The sequence below is a fragment of the Myotis myotis genome, unplaced genomic scaffold (genome assembly GCF_014108235.1).
Source record: "Myotis myotis isolate mMyoMyo1 unplaced genomic scaffold, mMyoMyo1.p scaffold_m19_p_11, whole genome shotgun sequence".
In the NCBI taxonomy this organism is placed as follows: Eukaryota; Metazoa; Chordata; class Mammalia; order Chiroptera; family Vespertilionidae; genus Myotis; species Myotis myotis.
The window spans coordinates 37,625,231-37,637,287 of NW_023416315.1; positions in this window are offsets into that span (position 1 = coordinate 37,625,231).

The window sequence follows — 12,057 nt, forward strand, 5'->3', positions numbered from 1 at the left end:
TACCACATTTGCAATTTTTTCACATAGAGTTTTCTTTACATTTCAAAACACAGCATTTTTCTAGGGTGAATCCTGAATTGATTTATGAAATACATTATTTATTTTGCTTCAAAATGAAGAAATTTTATATATTAAACTACCAATGGGATGTTCAAATATATTTATCCTTATTATCTATCTTAGAAGACCTTTGGGGGGAAGTAACATCAGTGACCAAACAAGATTCCAAGCCAATCTCTGAAGCAACTGTCTTTTGGTGGCTCAGATTCTTCACTCCCCCCTTCATTTAGAGGGGTGCAAACCTGGCACCCCTGTGGATACTGAAGAGTTGAATGTTTTAGCTGCAGATGACCAGCACTGAAGGCAATTGGATTATTTCTCCAGTGGGCTAAAATTAGGTTTCTCTCTCTCTCTCTCTCTCTCTCTCTCTCTCTCTCTCTCTCTCTCTCTCTCTCTCTCTCTCCCCATCTCTCTCTTGCACGTGCACACACACATTCTCTGGCTGGAGTAGTTTTCCATGAACAGTTTCCACCATGTAGATGGAGAAGCAGCAGAGAACACTGGTATGCAAGAGGGAATGGAAAAACAACAACATAACAACAAAACAAAACAAAACAAAACAAAAACAAAAACAGCAGAATGGAGGTGGGAGGAATAACAGAGCAACAGTCTGCAGAACAATTTAGTCCCTGGTTTGTGTCCTTATCTGTATTTGGCATCCTTAGGGCATTTCTGTTTAATGATTTTCTTTTTAGCTCAAGCTATTTCAAGTTCCATTCTGTCACTTATAATTAAAACAGTCCCAACTAATATAACCTCCCAGTCATTCCCACTGGAACAGAAAGCAGGGGCCGATCGCCAGTGTTTTGCTCACGCTCGGAGACTGGTACATGGAACTGTATTCTCCCCATAGAGCCCGAGAGTCAACCTCGGAAGATGAATGAACAAAGCGGGCCTCAGCCCTTTGCCTCCTGCTTCCACCTTCTTGAAGTTGCTGCGGCCGCACTAGGTCCCCCAGGCCTGCTCCTTCTGCAGCCGCTCAGGCATGCAGGGCTCATGGATCACAACTGTCGAGTTCGCTGTTCCTGGCCAGGCCCAAGTTATTTTTGCTGCTTTGGCTGGAGAAAGGTGGAAAGGAACTAATGGGCAGCAAATTAGGAAAAGTTGGAAAGTGTGAAGAATGAAAGTTATAAGGAAAGCAAATGGTAAAAAGGCGGTAATGCCAACGCCGCCAGAAAAGGTGGGCTTGGTCAGAAGAAAGGAAAACAGGTGGGGGTCCCAAGAAGGGAGTGAAATAAATAAGAGAATTATGCAAAAGACTGCACCCACCAGAGAGATAATAAAATTGCATTTTCATTGTTCTTTCCTTTTCCAGTCCCAGCATTTCCTCACTTTTCAGTCAAAAGATGTTATTCCTACATGGCTCTTTAACCTCAGAAGCTATTCAAACCTTCTCTGCCTCCTACAATACGGGCACCCCAGCCTTCCACTCTAGCTCATGGTTCTCAACCCTGATTGAGCAAAACCACTTGGGAAATATTTAAAAACACTGACACCTGGGCCCCACATCAGACCACACGTACTAATATCAGGATCTCTGGAAGTGGAATCCCGCATTGGTGTGTTTAAAAGCTGCCCAGCAGGTTGAAGACTGCTCTCTTCCCACTCCTTGTGAGCAGAACTGTTAGGATAAAAACTCTCACAATATCACTTCTTTTGCCTCAATTTTCTTCACCCATTGGCATTCATATTTCCTTTCTTCCCTGTGATCTTGGAGGAAAATTGTCTTGTGCCCTTTCCAAAATCATGCCTCTCTGTGTACTGAATCTACTGCCTTGTCTTTGCTACAGTATAGTAACTTGCTTTTGGTCACTCCTCTTTCTTCTTTCACCTAAAAAGTGCCCCAAACAGAAGTACATGTGGCTTAGGTACTTTATTCGATATAGCAACCCTGCACGGTAAATGTTATTATACTCACTTTATGGATGAGAAAACTAAAAGTCCAAACTAAAACTCCAAGGATAGCGTAATCCTGTGGTCTTATGTAGGAAGTAAGGATTCAAACCTGAGTTTGTCTAATTCTAAATTCTACAATTGTTCTGACACACCTTAGTATTTGTAAGAATACCACCAAGAATAATACTAATATCACCAAAGAATAATCATATGAGTAAACAGACATAAGAATTTGAAGGAATAAATTTTTGCACAACCTGCTTATATGTATTTATGTATATATGTATGTATGTTTGTGTGTATGTATTGTCACTTTAAAAATCTCACGCTGTTTTTTAAATAGGCCTCTAAAGGCTAAATTTTTGAAGAGGAATGAGACTAGAAATATCTTCATCCATAAGTACTACAGTTGTATAAACTTAATCTAAACAAAGAAATAGATAGGATAGATTGAAAGGGAGAGTAAGTAAGAAGGGAGGGAGGGACAGAGAGAGAGAGGGAGGGAAGAAGGGAGGAAGGAAGGAAGGAAGGAAGGAAGGAAGGAAGGAAGGAAGGAAGGAAGGAAGGAAGGAAGGAAGGAAGGAAGGAGAAATTAATTTTCAGGCCATTTAAATGGATATACAATACAGAGATGGCAATAAGCAGGTTTACAATTGTTTGTATGGAAATCACAATAATTAAACAATAATTCAAGAATAAACTCCATGTTTCACACATGTACAACTGTAGACCTCCTTTTGCTCACCCTGTATACATACACACCTATATACAAACATAAATGTATACATGTCAAGTTATGTTGCCATTTATCTAGACCAAATGGTTTGGTCAGAAAAATTTTGTTATATTTAGATATTAACACATGTATCTCCCTGTAAAATTTCTACCTACAACTCATTTTCAGTATTTGTGATAAGGTGTTACATAAAACACATGGAAATTCCTCAAAGTATATATATCTGTGATTTTCCACTACTGTCTCATATCATGCCTCATATCATGCCAGGCACTCCATCTCCTCTTCTGTGCTCCATTGGGTGCACTCAATTTTGTCTTCAACAAAAGTGGTGTCATACGCCCATTGTGCCCTGCTGACAGTCCATAAAATAACCTGTTCTGATGAGCGGCCCATCTTTTCACATCCTGCCGATTCTCTTTATCCTTTATGTAATTCTGATGAACCACTGTGAAGACAGCCAATAGCCGGTCCCTGGTTACACATTTTTTGTGTGTAGGAGGGAGAGAACACCGAGGCATGGAATAAACTCTGCCCTTTCCCATGTTTCTCAAACCAACAACAGGTATAACCCAGTCAACCTCCATCGATGTTACTTTAACAAGGAGAGGGAGGAATTCTCCCTTTCCATCATAAAAGTTCTAATGAAAGAAGTACTCTGTTGAGAGTAGGTCTACTTATTACGGATATCTGGTTTTGCCCTTCTCCAATATGCATATTCTATTAGTAACAGAATAACAAAAACATATTTTAAAAGGGTAAAGTTACAAACCCTTGGGGAGAAAAATGACTTGTATAATCAAAATGCTACCAGGCACTTAACTGAAGCAGCTCTGGCGGGGATAATTATAATATAATTTATCACCAGAAAGCACGCTAAGATGCAGAATACATAATCATCTTATCAGTAAGCTGAGAGCAGTGGCAAAACTCATTTGAATTAAGAACCCAAAATGTAAGTCTCAAGGAAATTATAAGGTGTCAAGCAATCAGTAAAATTGAGATGAATGCTAACAGTCTTTCAAGAGGTAGACTGGATTTTTTTTTTTTTTTTACTAAAATCTGTAACTACAAAGGGTTAAAAGTGTACTTCAAGGTTTATGAGTCAGGATGGCCTTTTAGGGATGTATATGTACTTGAAACAGAATAGAATTTTCTACTTCTTTTTTCTTCTAGAGAACTATATATTTAGGTATCACAACTATAAAAATGAAATTATTTCCATTTGCTGGGAGCCTAAAAGTGCATCATACAGGGCCTACACTACATTAAATGCACAGTGTTTAGGTTTTATCTGCTAGAGTTCCTATTTTGTTTTGTTGTTAAGGGACTCTGTTGTGCATAAACTACCATCATGCTCTTTTAGACAGAAGCTCCCCACAGTCAACTGCACTAAAAATGTAATATCTGGCACACTTAAATAGTACTTTGACCTTTTTTACCATTTTCACCTGTGCTTTTGTAAGAGCACTGCCCTGCGTAGGGTAGGTAAGAGCAGTCTCTTCGCCCCATCCAGTCTCCCAAGGAGAACTCCATAAATGCCCTGCTCCCTGACCCTCGCTCCTCAGCACAGACAAGCCAGGATATATTTCCAAAAGGAACTGTTCTAACAAACAACAGGAAAATAAGCAAAGGAACTGCAGAAACGGAAAAATACATTTTAAAGTGCAAGTGTGCAATCTGGGATACCTAAAAACTGCAAGAAAGAACTGGTGACAAAGAAGAAGGAAAAATGAGATTTATGCAACTCATCTTAATTTAAAGCCTCCGTTTTGCCTTCGATTGGATCTGTGTGCTTGGATATGGTGGACCCTCCATTTTTGTTTTAATGTGTAAAATGTGATGAGTAACTTTTACTTTACAAGGCTGTTATAAGGATTAAAGTTATGGATGCGAACTTTTCTGTAAATTCCTGTGATGGAATGTCAGGCACTTTTTCACCTGCAGAAGCCGCTTTGATCAGGAATAGCATGCTGCACCTGTTATAGCTGGCACTGCCCTTCAGGGTGGCAGAGCTCCCTGGTTAGTTCAAATCTCAAAAGCAGATGAAGCCCTAGCTGGCTTGGCTCAGCAGATAGAGTGTTGGCCTGTGGACTGAAGGGTCGCGGGGTTCGATTCCGGTCAAGGGCACATGCCTGGGTTGCAGGCTTGATCCCCAGTAGGGAGTGTGCAGGAGGCAGCCGATCAATGATTCTCTCTCCCTCTCCCTTCCTCTCTGAAATCAATAAAAATATATTTTTTTAAAAAAGAAGATGAAGTCATAGTACTATCTGTAACCTCCCCAAGGAGTGCTGCTCTGTGTCTGAGACCCTGGCCATGACCCACATGTAATAAGTTAAAAAAAAACACAACACCACAAAAGTTTGGCCTCATCCAACAGTCCTGTGCCCCTATGATCTTGCCCTTCCCCTTCTCTATCCAATTTTCAATTTCTCTCCCAGGTGAGACTTCGTGTCTCCTTCATATTTCCTTTGAATAGCACTGAGATCAGACTCTGTACAGTCCTCTGAAGCCAGTCCCTCCCTGTTTCAGTTGCGCAGTTCTATACACAACTGAAAATCTCTTTCCCTCTCCTAGTCTTCCTTCAGGGGTGGGGGTGGGGGAGTTCTTGTCAAATAAGGACAGTTTCCCAGTACTGCAATATCTTATGTATTGAAAAATAGTCTTTTGCATACATTCCCTCCTTCGTATTGCTTTAGATCAGCGGTTCTCAACCTGTGGGTCGCGACCCCTTTGGGGGTCAAATGACCCTTTCACAGGGGTCGCCTAAGACCATCAGAAAACATATATATAATTACATATTGTTTTTGTGGTTAATCACTATGCTTTAATTATGTTCAATTTGTAACAATGAAAATACATACTGCATATCAGATATTTACATTATGATTCATAACAGTAGCAAAATTACAGTTATGAAGTAGCAACGAAAATAATTTTATGGTTGGGGGTCACCACAACATGAGGAACTGTATTAAAGGGTCGAGGCATTTTAGGAAGGTTGAGAACCACTGCCTTAGATCCTAGCTATGAACCAAGCTCGGTACATTAGTCTCCACACAAACCACAGCCGGTGCAAAGCCTCATTATAGACATGCGGAAGGGGTGCGGGGAGCAACAGCCCTGCCTTCGCCACAGGGACTGAAGGAGGAGCAGGAGAACCAAGGAATAACTTCCCTGGGTGTTGGTCTGTGTCAACTTCAAGGCCGTGATGGTCTGCTCCAGAGGGAAGGGCAGGAGTGTTGAGAGGAACCCACAATAAGGTGCATGAAAATTAAGTCCTTTTGTGTCTGAGGGTGGACGAAACACGACAAAAATTCTCCTGCTCTCCTTACCCTACATTAAATATAGTTAGTCACCCTTATCGTGGCTTCACTTCCCATGGTTTCAGTTACCAGCAGCAGTTCAAAAATATTAAATAGAAAATGCCATAAATAAACAATTCATAAGTCTTACATTTTTTTTTGCCCTTCTGAGTAGTATTGGGAGATCTTGCACTGTCCCATTATGCCCTGCCTCCCCCCCTTCCCACCCCAGGACATGAGTCATCCCTTTGTCCAGCGTCTCCTGGCTGTACATGTCCCTACCCCCTTAGTCACTTATAGCCATCTTGGTTTTCATATCAACTCTGCTCAGGGCATCACAGGGCACACATAAACTAATTACTAAAATTCTGTGACACACTAAAACATATTTTTTGCCAATATGACAACAATAAGTATAATTTTGATTCATTCACACTGGATGGCTATTGTTGTGGCTGTTGTCATTTTCTATTAGACAATCTAAGAGAAAAGAGGTCAGTACCCCTGACTAAATAGTCAGGTATTGCATATTTTAAAAATTCTTGTGGCACACTGGTTGAAAACTGCTGCTTTAAGTGAAAGGGTGAGTACAGTTCCATAGGATATTTTGAGAGAGAGAGAGAGAGTGACACACACATTCACATAGCTTTTATCACAGGATATTGTTATAATTGGACTATTATATTATTAATTATTGTTAATCTCTTACTAGGTCTAATTTATAAATAGACTTTATCATAGGTATGTATATTTAGAAAAAAACATAGTACATATAGGATTCAGTACTATCTGCGGTTTCAGGAATCTGAACATATCCTCTAAAGATAAGAGGGGCTACTTTATGTTTTTTTACACACAATGACAAGCACTCAATAAAAAATAATAATACACATTAAAAAACAAGAAAATACATAATCAAGAATAAACAGTCAATAGATAAAAATTCAGGTATGAAACAGTTGTAAAAATGATCAGACTGGGGCTTTAAAATAACTATTACTATAGACCAGTAAGAACAGCATAACATCAATAGCTCTCTATTCAAGCAGTAGTTCTGAGTTTGCTTTAAAAACCATCGCCAACAGCAGTGTCTCAGGGAACTTATTGGAAATTCAAATTTTGGGCTCTCACTTACACCTACAGAATCTTGGAAGGAGGCTGCCAGGTGATTGTAAAGCATGCTAAAGCTTAAGGACCACTATACCATGGAAATTGAATTCACTACCATAAAAAATGATAACACAGGCCCCAGATTTCTCCATTTATGGCTTCCATTAAACTTTTTGGATAAAATAACAGCAATGCAACACAAGCATTTTCAGAAAATAAAGGAAAACGGAACTCTTTTGAACTCATTTCAGAAGACCAGCATAACCTGGATACCAATCTGATAAAGATAGTACAGACAAAGAACACTATAGGCCAGTATCCCTCACAAACTCATATCTTAAGAATTTTAACAAAATATTGAATAATCTAATTTTATATATAAAAGGACAATACATCATGGCCAATGAGATCTCTCCCAGGAATGCCAAGTTGGATTGAGCAATAGATATTCAGCCATGCAATTCATGATATTAACAAAATGAAAAAATATTATAAGATCCATTTAATAGATGTAGTCAAAGCATTTGACGAAACTCAACACTCATTAACGTTAAGAATTCCCACCAAAGTAGGAGTAGAAAAGAAAATTCTAAATTTTTTCAAAGGCATCTACAAAAAAACCGACAGCTAACTTCCCATTTAATTGTATAACACTGTGCATAAAGCTCTTTGAACAGTGCCTGGTACAAAGTAAGTACTGCAGAAGGGTTTCTAATAAAGTAATTATGCGAGTTTTTAATTGGTCTTGTCAGAAATGCTACAAGTAACTACATGCTATGGAAATTTATAATATAATATTAACTTTTATCCTGACAAAAATTAGATGTTCAATAGATGTCCTTTTCTTTGTTTTTGTTTTTTGAGTACTACTTTCTTTTAGCAATTTTCTTTATATTTGGTTTTGAAATTTAATGTTGTTCGAATACTCTAGTACAGGAAAAGAGATTTTGAGTCATAAAGTTATTTTTTTTTAATATATTTTATTGATTTTTTACAGAGAGAAGAAGGGAGAGGGATAGAGAGTTAGAAACATCGATGAGAAACATCGATCAGCTGCCTCCTGCACGCCCCCTACTGGGGATGTGCCCGCAACCAAGGTACATGCCCTTGACCGGAATCAAACCTGGGACCCTTCAGTCCGCAGGCCAACGCTCTATCCACTGAGCCAAACCAGTTCGGCCATAAAGTTATTTTTAAATGCTTTTACTATTTTCTTCTTCTCCCCAGAAGAATGGATAATGCCTTCCTTTTTTCATAGACTGACAATCTTTGCAGCAAAACTATAGGTTGTCTGATGGTGTGACTATATGTGTTTCTGAGAGAAATGAGGGTGTATGATGTATTTAATCTTTTCTGCATATTAAAGTCCTTTTGTATTTTTTCCTGCTTTACATGTCTGTCTGAATGAGGCTTCGAGTTAATTACATCAGGTATCACTAAAGCACATACTTAGGTGATGGCTCAGTGGTTCCAATTGGACCTGAGTGTCCCACTAATGTTTCCCAATACAGACCCATTTAGAAAAGTGCAGTATTTCTCTATTTCTCTTTAGGCGTATGGAAGATAGACGTTTTCTTCCTTAAAAAGCTGCCTTAAGGGTCGGAGACTGCCCCTAATGCCTTATTTCAAACTCTCTAAACTTTAGTCCTCTTTAATCAGAAAGAAAAAAAACAACAAGAACCCACCTTTATCCATAATAATTCACATCCTCACTACAGTGATAGGATATTAGTGATATACTAGTATTATCCCCATGCTCTAGATAAGGTGACTGAGTCAAAGTGAGACTAGGCAATTTAAAGTGCTTTAGCTAATAAGTGGCAGAGCTAAGTTTTGAATCCAGGTAGACTGGGTACAGACTTTCAGCTTTTAAAGAGTGCCACTCAAATTAAAATTGTTTTCTTGATGTTTTCATTAAACTGTAGGTTTCACAAAGCCACCAACTATTTATCTTGCTCACAGGACCTAGCACATAGTAGAGATCTAAGAAAGATGCTGAATGAATGAACGATATGAATGAACCGTTAGCTATTCTTATCCTTGATTTATATATGAGGAAATAGAGACTGAAGCCAAAATAATCCACTCAGAATCAAACAGACAGGACATCCAAGATTTAAACCTGGACCACTCTGATTACAAATCTTTTCCTTATTCCTCTTATAGCACAGCACACTAACTCTTCTTTAGATAGTTGAAAATCTCCAAAAGATTACTAGATAGCAAAAAAGCAATGGGGAGAATTTGTTATTTTGAGAGATTATTAAGTCACTTTTGTCATAAGGCCTTTATAAAATAAGATAAGCAACATCACCTGCTGACAATGGCAGTGGCCTTGAGGTACCTGATGATAATCATGATCATGAAGAAGAATGATTACTTTTAGTATCAGGAAAAAAAGAGAGACGGAAGTTATACTTTTAGGACATAATATTGTTTACTTCAGCTAGCCCATTAGGAATCATGTATGAAAATTTCTTGAGATGTTCTGTAATGAACAGACATTATCTGGGCAAGTGAAAATTTCCCTCAATTCATTAATAAAACATCAGATATTGATTCAGTTCTGTCATTAAAACAACACCACAAAAGCTGTTTATTTAAAATTTTTTTAACTTTTTAACTATATCCTTGACACTGTATGAAATATCCTTAAATAGGAAAGGGTACAATAAATATAAGTTAGATTCAAAGATATCGATACAATCCTAATAAAGGATAGATTTACTTATATTCTTTATAGATTCAAAGGTAAAAATGGAAATATTTTGGCAGGTGGCTAATTAGTAGTCTAATAGGAACAACATTCAGGTCACTAGCCTCAAAGTCAGAAAGCCATTATCTTAACAACGATGTTCAGTGTAGTCCTATCCTGCTGTAAAGAAGACTAAAAATGAATTGGAAAAGTAGCCATTGCTACCACTCAGGGTCAGCTACAGGCCTGGCCACAGGGCTGTCCATGTAAATAATGGTCTGTTGCTGTCCAGACAAGCCAGTGACTCATTCCCAGACTTGCCCTCTGGATAAAATCGTAATTCCTGGAAAATTTCGCAATTTCTGCCTCATGGTGTCAATAATAAAAAAAGTGCAAATGTATGTTTAATGAACAAATAAAACATTTGTTTTGCTGGTTTGAGTCACCTAATCTAATGCTTCAATCTTTTGATCAATAAAAGACTAAAATACTTTCTACTAACTCTTCAAGTAGCAAAAAAAAAGGAAATGGTATCAGGAAAATATGTTTTGACAACAACCTTTGAATAAAGGCCAAAAGAAAGTAGATGATCCTTACTTTTATTCCTTTTTTCCTTCCTTGCTTCCCTTATTCATTCATTCAACAAATTTTTGAGCATGAACAAGGCAAAGCATGTGGCAATGTATACTGTGAGACCAGCCCACTTTAGGAGGCTAGGACACTACACTGAAATATGGTGGGTAATATTAAAAAGAATGATAAGCTGAGTTCAAATCATTGTGCTAAGTGAGGTGAGATGAAGAGAATTTCTGGCTGAGGTAATCAGGTAAGGCATCAAAGACCCTTCTGACTCTCACCAGTATCATAAACCATTTTTTAAAAATACACAAGTCTTGCCAGACGAGGCATGGCTCAGTGGTTGAGCATCGACCTATGAACCAGTAGGTCACGGTTCGATTCCCGGTCAGGGCACATGACGGGGTTGTGGGCTCGATCCCCAGTGTGGGTTGTGCAGAAGAGAGCCGATCAATGATTTGCTCTCATCATTGATGTTTCTATCTCTCTCTCCCAACTCAATAAAAACATATTTAAAAAAAGCACACGTCTTCTGTTTTCCTCCACTTTCCTCTTAATCAGAATGGATATATTCCATTATACAGCACTTCAGTAACACCCTTGGTCACATTCTAAATGTATCTATGTCCTGATATTTTGATCTCTTTGGTCTTGAAAATAAACCCACCTTGCTTCTATTCTTTGTTGGCATTCCAATAATTTTTTTTTTCATATTATGCTACAGTCACATTACTTAGCAGTGACTATTTTAAACCTCTATTTTAAGGTGACTACTCAGGCTTTCGATCTAGGTGTCAAAGGTTGAGTAGAATTTGACAAGATGAAGTATAGAAGTAGAGGAAATCAATCTCAATATTGAAAATGGCAAAACAAAGACACAAATTCATTTTAAAAAAAGAAAAGACCAAGACAAATTTCATAATCAGGAAGTAATCCCCTTGACTTGAGCACAAGCTTTAAAAATAAGTTGAGCCTGAGTCATGAAGGCATTTGGCTGTCAGATAAGACAACCAGTCCCACCTAATCAATAATAATAATTCCGATGATGGTTTTCAGTAAGAGTATCAAAACAATGATTTAAGATTACAAATCTCGGGGCTTTCTGAAAGGTGGTTTTATGGAGAAAGGGAAAAAAAACTATAGAAGCTGGAGCATGAAGTTGGACTATAACTATTTTAGGCTTTCTGTGTTGGTATGATAAAGGCCTTAATCAAGATGACAATGAAAGCTGGAAGAAAGAATGGGCCCAGAAAACACGCTGAAAGATAGCAACTGAATTTGATTAGCAGGATATACAGCAGATGGAAATTCAGACTAAAAAGTCTCTTGAAGGTTAAAAGTAGTTGGAAAAAGAGAATCACTATTTAATGTTCTGAAGGGGATTCAAAAATGTAAAACTAGCATCTAGGAAAGAAACCTAGGATGCTCATATTAATTTAAAAGTCATCCTCAAAGAGATGGTAGCTGAAAGGTTCAACATTGAGTTTTACAGAGAGAAATGTAGAGAAAGAGAAGGAAGTCAAAGATAAGTCTTTAGGAAGTATATAGTGTTATGGAAGTGAACAAAAAAAGAACAAGCAAAGACTTCAATTTTAATTTTAATTTAGCCAGAGAAGCCAAGGAAAAGAAGTATGCTAAGAATGCTTCTGAGAGGCCCAGGAGTGGGGGAAACATTAGGC